General features: G+C 41.9%; 1 protein-coding gene and 1 long non-coding RNA gene across 2 annotated transcripts in view; one reads left to right on the top strand and one right to left on the bottom strand.

Moving 5' to 3' along the window:
• The window catches only part of ACO1 (aconitase 1), a 59016-nt gene extending 57875 nt beyond the window's left edge, over positions 1 to 1141 (bottom strand). Inside the window, exon 1 of the mRNA XM_067744565.1 lies at positions 1021 to 1141. The gene's annotated coding sequence lies outside the window, so the exon portion shown is untranslated. The remainder of the gene's footprint in view (positions 1 to 1020) is intronic.
• Positions 1142 to 1252: 111 nt separating this feature from the next.
• The window catches only part of LOC137227926 (uncharacterized), an 89125-nt gene continuing 73289 nt past the window's right edge, over positions 1253 to 17088 (top strand). The window contains exons 1-2 of the long non-coding RNA XR_010945058.1: positions 1253 to 1385; positions 6320 to 6447. This is a non-coding gene — a long non-coding RNA (uncharacterized lncRNA). The remainder of the gene's footprint in view (positions 1386 to 6319; positions 6448 to 17088) is intronic.

The raw sequence follows: 17088 nt of genomic DNA, 5'->3' as shown, positions 1-17088 counted from the left end.
TAATTAATACAATGTCACTCTTCTCAGTAACGTTCTGTTTTGAAAAGGATGGTTATTTTCATAAAGATACGTTATGTACAATACGTCCACTATTATGTCTAAATGCATTACTATAGTAAAATATTCTCAGTTTTAGTTATATTTGGCAAATATTGAAATATATAACCCACATAAAAGTTCCTTAGTATACTGATTTTTAAGAGTCTAAAGGGGTTTTTGAGCACCGCCCCCAGAAAAGTTTGAGAACTGCTACCCTAGAGGCTGTCTCCGACTCCCTACCCCCATCCCCGCCAAGACACACACACACACACACACACACACACACACACACACACACACACACACACACACACACACACACACACACACACACACACACCCGCTGTAAGGAGGGTTATGTATGTGGCAGGAAGGAAGATGTGCCATTCTGATGTGCTGGCTGAATTAGTAAAGGCAGCCCGTGCTCCTTCCTGGATCTCTGAATCTATTAGGATGGGCTCTATCCCCACCCCTTCCACCGAGGGTCTCTTCCCCCCGCACTCCGTTTTCCCCTTACCACTTGGTGTGTTTTCCCCCATCTGTCAGAACCTCTGAGGATTTCCCTATCCCGCCACCCCCAGCTCGGCGAGGACTCCCCGGTGAGGCCCGCACACCCTCCCTGAGGTTAGGACTCCCCAGTTCAGTCGGCCGGAACAGTCTCAGCGTGGACTCTGGGCGGCCCGCACAGCCCAGACAAAGAAGGCCTAGGAGAGCCATTTCCAGTCCCCAAGACCTGTCCTCGGCTCAGCACAGGCTGGGGACAGGGCGAAGGGGTCAGTCCCCAGGAACTAGTCCCCGATTTTCCCCTCGGCCTTCCCCGGATCCCCGCCCCGGGCCGCCCGGCGCGCTGCAGTCCGGGCAGTCCAGGCTCAGGGAAGGTGCCCGGGGCGCCGCGGACTCGCGCCCACCCTGCCAGGGCCAGGGCGGCCGGCGCTCCCGCCCGGGGCCGGACGTCGGTCGGGCCGCGACGTACTCACTTACCGCGAACTGCACTGCAGGCTCCGACCGGCGGCCGGGAACCAGGCTGCGGGGCACGATCCCGTGCGCTGCGCTATTCCAGACGCCGAGCTCCTCCCCTTTTCGCCCCGGGGCCACCGGCCGAGGGGCGGAGCCGGGGCGGGGCGGGGTCTGCGGGGCGAAGGAGACCTCGCCCCCCGCGAGAGGGAGGGTTGCTAGGGGCCAGCGGCAGGCTCCTCCCATGCGGGCCCAGGCCTGGGACTCGCTCACTCGGCCTTGGAGTGTGACTGTCCAGCTCTGTAGGAGGGGAGCCGAAGGGACGAGGGGAAAATGCCACTTTTTAAAATGATTTGGCCGTCAAGCTGGAGGCTTCCCTATCTGGCACCCCGGTACGTGTGGTCACCTCCCCTCTCTCCCTTTTGCCCTCACCCCATCGCCACTTTAATGCCTTGTAAAGCGTGCTGAGTGACCTGGCGGGACTTCAACGTTTCCGTGGCTAGGAGTGCAAAGTTTCAATGTTTAATCAACTTATTTATTTTTAACGTGTAACAACTCTTCCTAATGTACGCTGTTCACCCTGTCAGAAGTCAGAGAAATGGCTCAGCATACACTGAGAGGGCCTTCTTCACCGCACCTACTTTCCGTAGGTTGGTTGGAGTTGCGCCCGCTGAGGTAAATGTGGGTGATTAGATCTTTCTAGATGAAAGGTGAGGTTTTCCTGCCCAACATATATAGAGAGTTATTGTCGTTTTCTATCTTATCTGAATAAACAGCTTATAAGATGACTAACTAATAGCTGATACTGATACTGACCTCTACTAGTTACCACGCTCCTACTCTTTGCAGGCTTCGATGATGGGGTCTTTACATATGTTATTTAGTTCGGTTCCTCCAGTTGCCCCATGAAGTGAGGAATATGACCCTGTTTTACAGACATCCATAGCTGGGATTCAGTCCTCAGCTCTATCTGACTCCTAAGCCCACACTTCATCATGTTGCACTGCAGGGTACAGCTATTCCCTGGTTATATTTAATTTTGAAAGAGAACATATTTGCTATATTTCATATTACTATAGTAAATATTACGTATTTACTGTATGGGAGAAGACTTTCTTCCCACCCACTTCCTAAAGTCCTTGCATTCACATTCATTGAGCAAACTTTCCTTGAGTGGCCACCATATACCAGAGGCTCACCACAAACCCCGAAAAATAATACTGGGGTCGCCTCGGAAGTTAGAGTGTAGGGAAAGCTGAGGGGTAGGGAGAAAAGACATCCAGCTACATTTTGGTTCTTACTGAGGGAGCCCTTCAAAAAGCAAAGTTTCTTAATGTTCAGTGATAACATACATATAATATAAGAGCTGGTAATCCTTGACAGGAAATAATTAAATCAGAACTATAAAAGGAATTGAGATTTATTAGTAAACACTCTGGCCAAAACCATGAAGGAAATAGTTCCCACGTCACTCTGCTCTTTTGCTCTGGGAAACGTCACCAGTGATGTGCGGATTGCAAATCCAGTGACCTCTCTTCTGTTCTTGCCCTTGCTGACTGCTCTGTGGTGTTTGACACTGGTTGACAGGTCTTTCCTTGAGATGTTAACCTCCTTTGGCTTTAGAGCCTTCTGCTCTCATGATTCACTTCTGAATTTGGTCCCTCTTTCTTAGGCTCTTTCACTGCACTCTTTCTCCTCTCACTTCACATGTGACTCCATACACTGATAAATTCTGCTTCATTTACTTTCTCTGTATGCAAACTTCCAGCTGAAGTCTCCTCTGCCTCTGTCATTGACCTTAACCCTCTTCAGATCTCCACACTCTTTGTCAGCAGCCATTTGTGGGGCATCACCACCTGAGTATTCCCAAGGCACTTGCCATTCTTCACATCTAAAGGGCCAGTTCAGTGTCTTCTCTAGACATCTGCCTGTCCCCTCCAACCCATCCAGTTTCTTCCTCATCCTGAATCCCACATCCTGAGTTTGGATTTCATGGTGTGTTGAGAAAGCATTTAAGGGGGTTAGAACCATATCACTATGCTCATACAAGTTTCGCCTAATAAATATTTCTGTCATGATACAAAAGATTCTGCAAGTGGCCCAGAGGAATGTGTAGACTTTAAGGGCCTTCTGAGAGGAAGCCCTCCAGGTGTGGTAACTGCTCAGGCACCATGAATCCGCTCCAGGGGCCAGTGGCAGAAGGGCCTTCAGTGAGGTAACAGCACTGTTCTATCAGCCTTACCTGCCAGAAGCTTATGCTACTATAAAGAGAATCATGAGGACTTCTTTGGTGGTACAGTGGTTAAGAATCCGCCTGCCAATCCAGGGGACACGGGTTCGAGCCCTGGCCCAGGAAGATCCCACATGCTGCGGAGCAACTAAGCCCATGCACCACAACTACTGAGCCTGCGAGCCACAACTACTGAGCCCGCATGCCGCAACTGCTGAAGCCCGCATGCTTAGAGCCCATGCTCTGCAACAAGACAAGCCACAGCAATGAGAAGCCTGCGCACTGCAAAGAAGAGTAGCCCCTACTCACTGCAACTAGAGAAAGCCCGCTCACAGCAACAAAGACCCAACGCAGCCAAAAATAATAAATAAATAAAATAATTTAAAAAGAAAAAAGAGAAAGAATCATGAGGTTTTGGTCAGAGACCTGTTAAGCTCTGAGGAATGCCTCATTATACTCCACATTGACTTCAGTTGCTTGTATAAACTGGACCCCACTAACTTGGCATCATGCTTTGCTGTCATAATGCATTTTCACACATATTATCTAATAGAAAGGAAGTGATGTAAGAGAAAGGCAGTCTAGGGACTTCCCTGGAGATCCAGTGGTTAAGACTCCACTCTTCCACTGCAGGGGGCATGGGTTCGATCCCTGGTCAGGGGAACTAAGATCCCACATGCCATGCGTGGCCGAAAAGGGAAAAAAAGAGAGCGAGAGAGAGAGAGAGAGAGAGAGAGAGAGAGAGAGGCAGTTTAGCATGGCAGTTCTCAAACCTCGAGGTTCATTGAAAAAACACATTCCTATACTGCACTCTTAGACAGACTGAATGTGAGGGTCTGACTACCCTTTGAGTAACACCAGTGGTGGTTCCCAAACTGGGTGTTAGAATTTATTAAAAATACAGCCTCCTGTGCCCCGACCTAGAATTAGTTCAGGAGTAGGATCTGTGCTCAGAGTTTGAGGACTCTAAATACTACAGGTGATTCTGCTCTTGTATGTTCAGCAGATTGCCCCCAGGGAACTGCAAGCTGGAAATGTACCCTCCCTGAAGGTGGGATAATGTCAGTTTGCTCATCACCCCTAACACAGAGCCTGGCACATAGAAGGTGCTCAGTACAAGTTTGCTGACTAATTACTGCCTTCTACTCTGTGCTCTCCATTGGTGTTCAGTGTTCTCTAGCATAGTAGAACCATTCAGTATTCTCTAGCATAGTAGAGGGGAGATATCTGTATGGCAATGAATGACGTATAAAGTGGTCCCTTCTGAAATTCCTGTTTGGTATGACTCAAGAATGCCTGAGTTCATCACTGAATGTATTTCTTCCTCATATCAGAGGAAGTTTGAGATAAATGTTTTCTGTTCTTCTACAAAAAAATGCTACATTCACAAAAAGGAAAGGCAGTTCTTAGGCTTATGTTGGCCCCCCACAGATATCCAACTGCCATCCCCTTCCATGCCTCTCATAGTCTTAATTTTTGCGCTTTCTTACTGCCTAAATGCCTGAACTCCTGAGCTGCCTTCCCCAGGGAACCAGGGTCCTCTGGCCATTGGCTTTACAATTAAGCACCGTTCCCCTCAACAAAGCTAATAATAAAAACCAAATGTGATTAAATGTCCCATTGAATCTTTACGAGAACACTTTGTATCTGGTGGCATGTTACCATTTCACAGATGAGGAAACTGAGATTCAGAATGATTATGTAATTTGCTTCAGGTCACATAACTTGTAAATGGTGATGCTGGGATTTGAACAAAGCCTGGTCTTAATTCCAGAGCTTGTGCTTGAAACCCTGTGCAAACAAATATAATTTTATTTAAATGAAATCGTTGGATACCATGAGATTATAAGTTATTAATTCTTTGCAGAAAGGAAGAGGAGCTTAAATGTTCTAGGAGGGAACTTTGGTCTGTTCCCATATGGTCTAGAATTCCTTGTTCACAAATTTTCAGGGCTGCTTCTCCCTTATGGTAGTATGGAGATCCCTGCTGCTGCCCTGTGATTTAGGTGCACACAGGTAAAGAAACTCCCCATCCTGGGGATGGAGGTGTTGGAAATCAGGAGCAGTAATTTTACTGTTCTGAGGCTGCTCCTACTGACTTATTTAATACTTTTTTCCAGAAAATGATTTGGTAATGAGTCTTTCACTGCTGAACATCTACTTGATATTTATGTTGTACATGCTTGTATTGTAAATGCTCATGAAGTCCAGAAGGGATTCTTTCATTCAGGCACTGTGGCGTGTAGAGAGATAATCTCTGTCCTCTTCCCGGCCGTCTCCCAAAAGAATATAAAATCTGAGAAGAAATGGAAATTACAGCTCTAAAGACTTAAAATGGTGGCAGCTCAGAGAGGCAATTTCCCAGTACAACATCGCCACCTGCCGGATGCAGGCACTAAATACACCCCTTTTAAAAAGTGGGGTGGCTATTAATGTGTTGCCAAGCTGAACGCCTGATCCATGCATAGAGGGCTTAGGACTCTGCAGCCTGCTGTCCCCACTTTTGGGTGGGTCAATTCAGACTTGACAACTAATAAGGAAAAGGTCCAGTCTACTTGCTTGTCAAATGGAGATTGTATATTTAAGGACACAGTGACCTGGCCCCGACAGCATCTCAGTGTATATGAAAAAGGGGCAGCTATTGTTTTGGAGAAACTTTCTTCTCCATTACGTATACAACCTGAAATAAATCCATTGGTTTAATGGGGCGCTTGACTCACAGAGGTTCTCCTTAAAGCCTAACCCTTGTTCACTGGTGGTTTGGCTTAGTTGGATCCTGTTAGTGTCCACCGGGCTGCTTCAGCTGTTCAAGTGCTGCTCAATATATACCATCTTGAAAACTGGTGTGGTTGTCCACATAGTGGGCAGAACTCAAGGCCATTCTCATAACTCTGGCCAATACTCCTTTTGATGAAAGATTTTTTTTTATTGATTCTTGGGATATTGCCAGTGAGTTAGCTGCCTGGTCTGCTATCTGGTCTGCCAATTGAAATACTATAGACTCATAGATTAAACAACCCTGGCACCTCTGATGGGAACACTTTAGACCCAAAATGTGTAAGGGTGGGGGCAATTAATAATCTCTTTGTCCCCTAGATCCACCACTGCCACTTGAGTCACGTAGCAGCTGCAGCTGACATTCTGTGGACATGGCTGATTCTTAATTCTTCTGCTGTGCCTGATGCCATCGATAGTAGCTCTCAACACGGACCCCCTTTAAGCAGGTACAAACACACGGGCTGGCACAACCTTGTTTCATTCTCGCTGTTATAAATTCACGTGCTTTTCTGATGCTTGAGAGGTTTTAGGTTATGCCAGCTACAACCACTCAGTGACACTGCCCGTGTGACTTAACCAATGTTAAGGCTGATCCAAATCAAGTTTAATGAAAAACCTGATCAGAATTACCTGTGCCTGTTTGGGTTTGCATATGACTGGAAATGGGCCATAGAACATCTCTCCATTGGGGATGGATGTTTTTTTTGTTTGTTTTGTTTTGTCTTGGGTGTTTTTTGTTTTTTTGGTTTTTTTTTGGCTTATCTGTTGCCTTCTGTGATTATTGGCAATGACACCAAAGATCAGCAGGTCTGTGTAAACTCTGTTTCATGGCTTGTAATGGATAATGGACTGGCCTTACACTAGACTACATCCTGACTGGCTGAAATAAAATCCTCTGGTCTCCCCGGGCCGGTTGTCTGACTCCAGGACCCCCAAAGGCATATTTGAGGTCAATACTACAGGCTAACTTTGTCTGGCTTGTTTGGAGTCCTATTGATAGTAACCTTAATTAAATGCTGTATGAGGCCATTTGAACAGATTTAGTTCTAGCCTCTGTTGGTTAAATTAATCAGAGTGGTCAACAGAGTGGCATGTGTTTGTGAATTTTGCCAGAAGCCAAGACGTGGAGGGACAACAGGTAGATTGATGGGGAAGGCAAACTTTCATGGGCCCTGAGCAGCCCTGCACATTTTTGCTGGGTATGCCAAGTACGCAAGGTCCTGACTACTCTTTACCGAGGCCGTTCCTTAGGGTGGTGATTACAGAGTGGCTTTGAGCACTGAAATTATATAAAGTCAGGCATTTGCTTCAAAATTACTAGGTGGGGGGAAGAATTGAATGAGGGTATAGATGAAACAATATTGTCTAAGAATGTATGATTGTTGAGTCTGGGTCATGGGTACATGTGGGTTCAAAGTGCAGACTTTGTTATCACCATAAAAGCAGTGAATTCCCAAGCTCAGTGCTCCTCTCCTGCAGCACAAACCCATTGTATGTATTACATCCTTCTGGACCCTCCACATCTCTCCCATGGGACCCGAGGCAAGGACTTGATGCTCATGCTGCTCGCTGTGCCTTGAGTAATAACATTTTTCTTTGACTTAGGAGTCTCCTGTCTCCTGCCAATATTCATAAAATAGTAACAGGCTCTTATTAGCTTGTAAGTTGGGTAAAATCCCAAACCCTGATAGGTATCTGTGTTTTTTGGGGAAGGTGAAGGATGCTGTGGTGTTTGCTTGAAATCACCAGGCACAAATTTAGTTGTGTAATTTTGTTTTTACATTGAGGGGAAAAAATTCAGTTTATTAAACTTGTCTTGCAGCTGTGCCAAATTCTGCAAAGCTGGAAATTTAGAACTTTTAAATTTCGCTTTATTTAAAAGATTTAAAATAATGAAAAATCTCAGCCATTTACAAAAGTAGAGATATTAGTATTATGAGCATCCATATAGACATCACTCAGTTCAACTGGCTCATAACCAGTCTTCTTATTTCTATATCTGCTTCCCGTCCCTGATAATTTTGAAGCATGTATATAAAATCATATAATTTCATTTGTAATATATTTTATTTTAAAATCATTAACTGGAGTTTGCTTTGTTTTAAAGTATCTGTATTCTTTGAATTTCTCAAGAGCTATTTTGTGCACATAGGATATATTGCTCCACTAATAATAATTATAAAAAAAGCATCACAGTTCTCCTTCTCCCTGACACCTGAAATATTTTGGAGGTAACCAAAGCTGTACATAGTGGTAAATGTATCGCTTAAGCTTTTTATTTTAATAAATCTACATAAATACACATGAAGTTGACATTATTATATCACCAAAAGTTGACTCTAGAAGAAATGAAAAACTTGGCTAGTACAATAATCACTAAAGTAATAGGAAAAGTTATCAAAGAGATACATTCAAAAATGTTCTTACGTGAGATGATTTTGCCTTTTAAATGGACTTTTTTTTTTTTTTTTTGCGGTACGCGGGCCTCTCACTGTTGTGGTCTCTCCCGTTGCGGAGCACAGGCTCTGGACGCGCAGGCCCAGCGGCCAAGGCTCACGGGCCCAGCATGTGGGATCCTCCCGGACGGGGTCACGAACCCGCGTCCCCTGCATTGGCAGGCAGACTCCCAACCGCTGCGCCATCAGGGAAGCCCTGGACTTTTTATTATGGAAAATATAAACGTATAAAAAAAGCATAAAAAACGTTATAATGAACCCCCATGTACCTGTAAACAAAAAGAACAAAGAGTGTCACCCTGATCCAAACGGTCAAATGGAAACCCGCTGCAGTCTCCCACGCCTTAGCACGCCCAGTCTTAGCACACCTAGTCTTAGCACGCCTGAGGGGAATTCAGGATGGAGAAAAATGGGAAAATGCCATTCTGTGCTTTGGGTATGGGGCCACTAGATAGTTAAGATGCATATCTAAGGAAGAATTTCAACGACCCCAGATTCTTGCATCTTCCCATTCACAGAAAAACACTAAAGTCATTAGCTTGAGATATCTTTTTTTTGTAATTAGCAGTAACCTTTCGCCAAGATGTATGCTTGACTACATGTATTTTTCAGCCAAAAAATTCATATATAAACTAGTTCCTCCCCTACCTCTTCAGAGCAGTTCCTCAGAGCTACCTGAGAGGCTGTCTTCTGGGCTATTGTCCTCAGAAAGATCTCCAAATAAAACTGAAACTTACTACTTTTACATCATATGTTTTTTTTTTTCAGTCAACATACCCATGACCCAGACTCTACAATTATAAATTCTTGGACAATTTTCTTTCTTCTATATCCTCACTCAATTCTTCCTCACACCTGACAGTTTTTGTTTTTTTTTTAATTTTTATTTTTTAATTTATTTTTGGCTGTGTTGGGTCTTTGCTGCTCTGCACAGGCTTTCTCTAGTTGCAGCGAGAGGGGCTACTCTTTGTTCCTGTGCGCGGGCTTCTCATTGTGGTGGCTTCTCTCATTGCAAAACATGGTCTCTAGGCACGCGGGCTTCAGTAGTTGTGGTGCGTGGGCTCATTAGTTGTGGCTCGCGGGCTATAGAGCACAGGCTCAGTAGTTGTGATGCATGGGCCTAGTTGCACCGCGACATGTGGGATCTTCCTGGACCATGGCTCGAATCCGTGTCCCCTGCATTGGCAGGCAGATTCTTAACCACTGCGCCACCAGGGAAGCCCAACCTGACAGTTTTGAAGTAAATACCTGTCTTTATACAATTTCATGTATTATATATTTTGTTTTAAAAATGTAACTATAGTATCATCACATAACAAAGTTAAAAATAATTCCAAAACTCATAAAATATCCCATGTTCAAATTTCCCTGTCTTATAAAGTTTTTGGAACAATTTATTTAAATCAGGCCCATTATCTTTTCTCTGTTAAGTTACAGATTTACACTCTATTTTTTTTCTTGTAGTTTATTTGTTGAAGAAATAATTGTGTTCTACCACCTGGATTTTGCTAATTGCATCTCCATGATGTCATTAATATGTTCTTCTGTCCCCTGCAAATAAATACATGTATCTTGAAGCTTGATTAGATTATGGTTCCCATGTTTTGCACAAGAATACTTCAAAGATGATACTGTGTACTTTTATCAGGAGGTATATAATACAGTAAGTCCAGTACATACGAACCTTCAAGTTGTGAAATTTCCAGTTGCAAAATTTCAAAGATGCATTCCATCAAAGTCAGGCGTGAGTGAAACTGCAGCTTACCCTCCGTCTCCTATTGCTGACGATCCTTCAGCTCTACCATCTCCCACCTCCTCTCCCTCCTCCAGTCAGTAACTCTTCTTGCCTGTTCACTTGATGCCAGCTCCTGTATGCCAGCTGTTGTACTGTACCACTATACTTTTCAAGGTACTGTACTGTAAGATTAAAAATGTGTTCTCTATTTTTTGTGTTTGTTTTTTATGTATTATTTGTGTGAAAAGTATTATAAACCTATTACAGTACAGTACTATATAGCCGATTGTGTTAGTTGGGTACCTAGGCTAACTTTGTTGGACTTAGGAACAAATTGGACTTACGAACTTGCTCTCGGAACAGAAATTGTTCGTATGTAGGGGACTTACTGTATCTGTCTCTCTTTTTTTGTGAATGTGAGCAGGCATTGATGATCAATGTTTAGACTCATTAATCATTAGGGGTTGCAAATGAAGATATTCTAATAGAATCTCTTCAAGTTGACTCCTGAGTCCTTTTGACAGAACCCAGTCATCCTTGATACTGTTCTTTTTTTTTTAAACATATTATTTAAAAAAATTTTTTTAATTTATTTTTGGCTGTGTTGGGTCTTTGTTGCTATGTGCGGGCTTTCTCTAGTTGCAGCGAGCGGGACCTACTCTTTGTTGCAGTGTGCAGCCTTCTCATTGCGGTGGCTTCTCTTGTTGCGGAGCATGGGATCTAGGCACGCGGGCTTCAGTAGTTGTGGCACATGGGCTCAGTAGCTCCATAGTGTGTGGGATCTTTCCTGACCAGGATCGAACCCGTGTCCCCTGTATTGGCAGGCAGATTCTTAACCACCGCACCACCAGGGAAGTCCCTTGATACTGTTCTTGCTTTCTGGTATAACAAGAGCTTCCTTACTTGCTTTGTACATTTTCTGCTCCTGACCTAGAATCTGCCATTTCTCAAAAGAGCCCTGGTTCCTCTTAGTGGGAAATGGTATTTAGAGTCATAACCTGGTACTAGGGGTCCTCATTGCTGTTGGATTGGTCTTTGTAGAAACACTGCCTTTTCAGTGGATATAGTTTTTGTTTATTTGTTTATATAATACATCATTAAAAAAATTAAATATTATTTATGATTATTTAAATGATTTTTATGGTTGCAAAGTTGTGATATTGTGATTTGTAGTAAGAAATATATGTTTGGTCTTTGTCCCTGATCCTGGCACAGAGCTCCTAAAACCCTTGGGATTTCCTGAGTGATAAGAGCATAAAGGTGTCTTTTGTTATGTTAATGACGTGGCTTTCGGAAATCACCTAAGGATGGGACCTGTTTGCCAGAGGAGCTAACCTGTGATTAGGGCTGGAACTTTTAGTCCAAACCCCTGGTCTCTAGGGAGGGGAGAGGGGCTGGAGGTTGAATCAGTCATAGCCAATGATTTAATCAACCCAGTATATGTAATGAAGCCTCCATAAACCCCAAAAGGATAGGTTTTGGAGGGTTCCAGACTGGCGAACATGTGGAGATTTGGGAAGACTGGTGTGCCTGGAGAGGGCATAGAAGCTCCATGCCCTTTCCCCATACTTTGCCCTGTGTGTCTATTCCATCTGGCTGTTCCTGAGTTATATCCTTTTATAATAAATTGATGGATCTGTAAGTAAAATGTTCCTCTGAGTTCTGTGAGTCATTCTAGCAAGTTAATTGAATTTGAAGGTCATTGAAGCCTCCAATCTACTGTTGGTTGGTCAGAAGCACAGGTGATAACCTGGGCTTGTGATTGGTGTCTAAAGTTGGGGGTGTCAGGGGGACAGTCTTATAGGATGGAACCTTTAACCTGTGGGATCTGATGCCATCTCCAGGTATAGTCAGTGTTCAGTTGATTTGTAGGACACCTAGCTGGTGTTGAAGAATTGCTTGTTGGTGTGGGGACTCCCACTCCACATACACACCTACATGGTGGAATTGTTCACCAGAACCTCTTAAAGTCAAATCTATAAAACAAGGTAAATGTAGAGAAGTCTAGCTTCTGTCCCAATCTTCTTCAACCTATTCTTTCCTACCTCCAATGGGTATCTTGTTTTTTGATTTTTTGGTTTATCCTTCAACTTAATTTAATAAAAGTAAATATGTGACCATGTTCTTATTCTTTCCTTTCTTAGACAAACAGCAGCATCCTACACACATTTTCTCCCTCTTGCCTTTTTTTTTTTTTTTGCCTAACCACATATCATGGAGATCACTTCATGGCTGTATATAGTGCCTTTTCTCATTTCTTTTTATGACTTTATAATATCCTATTATGTGCATGTACCATTGGTAGACTTTTGTCTCCAATCTTTGCTATTATGAATAGCATTTCAAAGAAAGATCATATATCTTTCTGCATAGAGTACTAGCAGTGGTATTGATGGGTCAAAGTGTAAGTCCATGTCATTTTTGCTAGATATTGCCCACTTCTTTTCTGTATTAGTTGGGTTCTACAATGGACTGAATGTTTATGTCCTTCCAAAATTTATATGTTGAAATCCTGACTCCCCTAATGTGATGGTATTTGAAAGTGGGCCCTTTGGGAAATGATTAGATCATGAGGGTGGAGCCCTCATGAATGGGGTTAGTGCCCTTAGAAGAAGAGTCTAGAGAGCTAGCTAGGTCTCTTTCTGCCATGTGAATATACAATGTTAGCAGTTGTAACTTCTTCTGCAACCCAGAAGAGGACTCTCACCAGGACCCGACCAGGCCAGCACCTTCATCTTGGACTTTACCTTTCAGAACCATGAGAAATAAATGTTTGCTGTTTTAGCCACCCAGTCTATGGTAACTTGTAATAGCAGCCTAAACTGACTAAGACAAGGTCACATTTGGAAACAGAGACCACACCAGTTATGTGAACCAAAAGAATTTAATATAAAGGCTTGTTAATTAGGTATAATGTTATTAATAGCTGAAGGTAAAAAGAGAACTTTAAGGTATCAAAAGGCAGCAACTGTAGGCAGCTGCTCCCAACCCCCAGCTGAGGAAACTTAGAGGAGAGGTCCTATGGAGCTGCAACTCAGAACTCCGAGGAGATGGTACTACTGGACTGGTGGGAGGTTCTGAGTCTGATACGGGGAGGCTTATGGGCCTGGGGCCCAGGCCTTGCAGGAGGAGAGGGCCAGCTGATTCTGATGTCTCTGTGGGAGACGGGATTGCAAGTATGGGGAAAACTGAAAACTGAATTTGTCTGCTGCTCTGCAAAGGTACCTGCTGCTGCAGAGTGAAGGCACTGCAGGGCCGGCTCCTGGGAACGGCAAACAAACAGGAAGCCCCCAGGAAGCAGACAGGAAGAAGCAAGTCCCTTCGTCTTCCTGTAGCCTCTCAGGCTCCCACTGACACATCCTAACTTAGAGCCACCTGACCAAGCAGAAAGGTGGTTGGAGAGTCCTGGCCCCAGGATCAAAAAGCAGAGTACGAAAGGTTAGATTTGGAGCTGAGCGGCAGCAATTTCATAATCTCCACAGGTGTGGTAGAACTGTTAAGCATTTCAATTACCCAGTGCCTTTTCACCACAGCCTTAGCGATGGAATATTTCATCAGACTTGCAGATTTTTGCCATCAGATGGTTCTTTTAAACAACAGGTAATTATCTGCCCTATAAACTGTTCTGAAGTAGAGAAAAAGATGGAAGATATAATAGTTCTTACTGCTTTTATGTTTATCATGCATAATGGCTTTAACAATGCTTGTAAAACACTACACAACTATACAGAAACACAGCTGACACAGACTAATGGACAACTCTATGACCAAGGATAAAATGGTTGTGCAAGATGGCCTAAACCATCTGTTGGCAAAAGCGAACAGTGGAATCTTCTGTATTTCTATCCCTTGGAAATTTTAGTTTATCCTGCTCAGATTTAAGCCTAGAACAGCTTTTGCTATAAATTAAGACTTTTCGTTAAAAAACGTTTTTACTCCTTGCTTATTTTAAGATTACTTACATAAAAGGGACCATTTAGAAAATACCCCCATAGTTTGTTTTCATTTCATGTATATTTTGACATTCATACATATTTTTATGAAGGCCAATTTCTCATCTACAATTTTTATACCTGTACTGATAAAATAATTGTTTCTTGACTTCTCCCTAGCTAGGCATCCCAGTCTTTTAAGTATATTGAGGATCAAAATATGCCTCCTGCTGGGGAAAACCACTCAGAGATACATCCTCTTACATTCTAGACACATTCTTCATTAAGTTTTGAAATCTTTGATTGAAATCTGTAAAGGTTAAGTCATCATATAAATAGCAGCACTATTAACAGTCACAAAATTAATGAGAATAATAATGAGCTCAAGCATGTAAAATGCCAGAGTTAGCATAAACATTGTAATGCCTCTTTGTATGACATTTTTGTTTTGCCATAGGGAAAAGTTCTGTGAGCTTTTTCCCTAAGTGGAGCCAATACGTTATTACTGCAAATAAACTGCTCATTATCTAAGTTGTTTTTGCAACTTTTAGAGAAAGCAAAATGAGGTATTCATGAAGGAGACATTTATGGCTGTGCAGTGAAATAAAAAAGTGGTTTTAAATAGAAATTAAGAACAGTTTTGTACATCACTTTCATTATCATTGTAAAAGTAAAACACGTACACTGCAGAAAACTTTGAAAATATACCCATGTGCACATGCACACACACACACACACACACATACACACTCAATTAAAAACTGCCCATAATCCTACCACCCATGAATGACTTATCACTGGCAGTATGTTTAGCTCTATTGGTCTCCGTCTTATCTCAATAGTGGGGAACACACAACAGGTAGTTTTGTATGTTGCATTTTTGTCAAAACATAACATTAAAAACTTTTCTCAGACCATTGAAAGTTAATTGAAACCATGATTTTTGTATTGCTGCATAATATTGCATCACACAAATAGATTGTATTTCATTGGGTTGGCCAAAAAGTTAGTTCATGTTTTCCATTAAGATGTTACAGCAAACCCCGAACGAACTTTTTGGCCAACCCAATATTTAACCATTGACCATTCTACATTTTTAGCTATGTAAAAATTTCCTTATTTTTCCATTATAAAGATGAACATTTTTATGCATAAAATTCTGACCACATTTATAATTATTTCCTTTGCACAAATTCCTAGAAGAAGGGGGTCTTCCCTGGCAATCCACTGGTTAAGACACTGTGCTTTCTACTTCAGGGGGCACAGGTTCGATTCCTTGTCAGGGAACTAAGATCCTGCATGTCACACAGCATGGCCAAAAAATAGGAAAAAAAATTCCTAGAAGAAGAATTGCTGGGTCAAAGGGTTTGTACATTCTTAAAACTTTTAAATTATGTTTATAAATTATCCTCCAGAAAACTTATAATAGTTTAAATTTCCACCTTCTTAGGCAGAATAACTGTCTTTTGGGATCCTTCATAATGCTGGATATTAATTTTTTTTAATTTGATGGGAGAAATTGATAATTTGTACTTGTTAAAAATTTCTATTTCTTGAATATTAATTTATAAATAAAATTATAAGATCAAAATATTCCTGATTTAGCTTTGATCAAAATTATAGCTGAAACCAGAGGCCACACATTTCAGTAGCAGGAATCTTGAGAAGAAAAATAATTGTTGACAAGGATGGTTTGAAGGTGTAAAGCACTGAGATTTTATGCTATTAAGGAGACGAGGGCAAAAGCTGAAAACTTGATATTTTTAAAGTGTAATATTAACCAGAACCACACTGTTTTGGTTACTATAGCTTTGTAATATAGTTTGAAACCAGGACATGTGATACTTTCAGCACTGTTATTTTCAAGATTGCTTTGGCTATTTGGAGTCTTTTGTAGTTCCATATGAATTTTTTTTTTTTTTTTTTTTTTTTGCGGTACACGGGCCTTTCACTGTTGTGACCTCTCCCGTTGCGGAGCAACAGGTTCTGGACACGCAGGCTCAGCAGCCATGGCTTATGGGCCTAGCCGCTCCACGGCATGTGGGATCTTCCTGGACCGGGGCACAAACCTGTGTCCCCCGCATCGGCAGGCGGACTCTCAACCACTGTGCCACCAGGGAAGCCCTCCATGTGAATTTTAGGATTGCTTTTTCCATTTCTGTGAAAAGTGCCATTGGAATTTTGGTAGGGGTTGCATTGAATCTCTAGATTGCTTTTAGTAGTATGGACATTTTAACAATGTTAATTCTTCCAGTTCATAAACATGGGATATCTTTCCATTTATTTTTGTCTGCTTCAGTTTTTTTCATTAATGTCGTATAGTTTTATTGGTTAACCAAGTAGATCTTAAGTGTTTCACCACACACACAAAAAGGGCAACAATGTGAGGTGTTGGATGTGCTCATTAAATTGCTTGTGGTAATAATTTCTCAATATACATATATCAAATTATCACATTGTATACCTTAAATATACAATTTTTATTTGTTAATTACACCTCAGTACAGCTGGAAAAAACGGTTTAGCCCTTTGGGAAAAAGAAGTATAAATATTAATTAGGTTGGAGAATAAAGTTCTAGTCAAATTTTATATATATATATATATATGTATAAATATATTTTTGTCATCATGAATTTGGATCTGGCTAGTTTATCAGCAAGATTTTCTCCAGTGACACACTGATTTTTAACTTTGGGACTATTTTAAAAAACTATTTTGGAGTAGAAAATTTTATTTATTTAACACAGGTTATAGACATTTATATTTGGATTTCATACTATTTCACTAACTGATTATGACTTTATTGACCTTGTTATAATTAAACAAAAATATAAAAGATTCTCTTGGAAATACATGGGCTATATGGTAGAAATATTTGGTATTTAAAGCAGAAACATTTAAAAACCAAACACAATTAAAAAATTACAATAGCAAGTATTGATGAGGATGTGGAGAAACTGGAAC

Source organism: Pseudorca crassidens, chromosome 7 (genome assembly GCF_039906515.1).
Source record: "Pseudorca crassidens isolate mPseCra1 chromosome 7, mPseCra1.hap1, whole genome shotgun sequence".
In the NCBI taxonomy this organism is placed as follows: Eukaryota; Metazoa; Chordata; class Mammalia; order Artiodactyla; family Delphinidae; genus Pseudorca; species Pseudorca crassidens.
The sequence above is the reverse complement of the archived record's forward strand: the minus strand, read 5'-3'. Positions and strand labels throughout refer to the sequence as shown.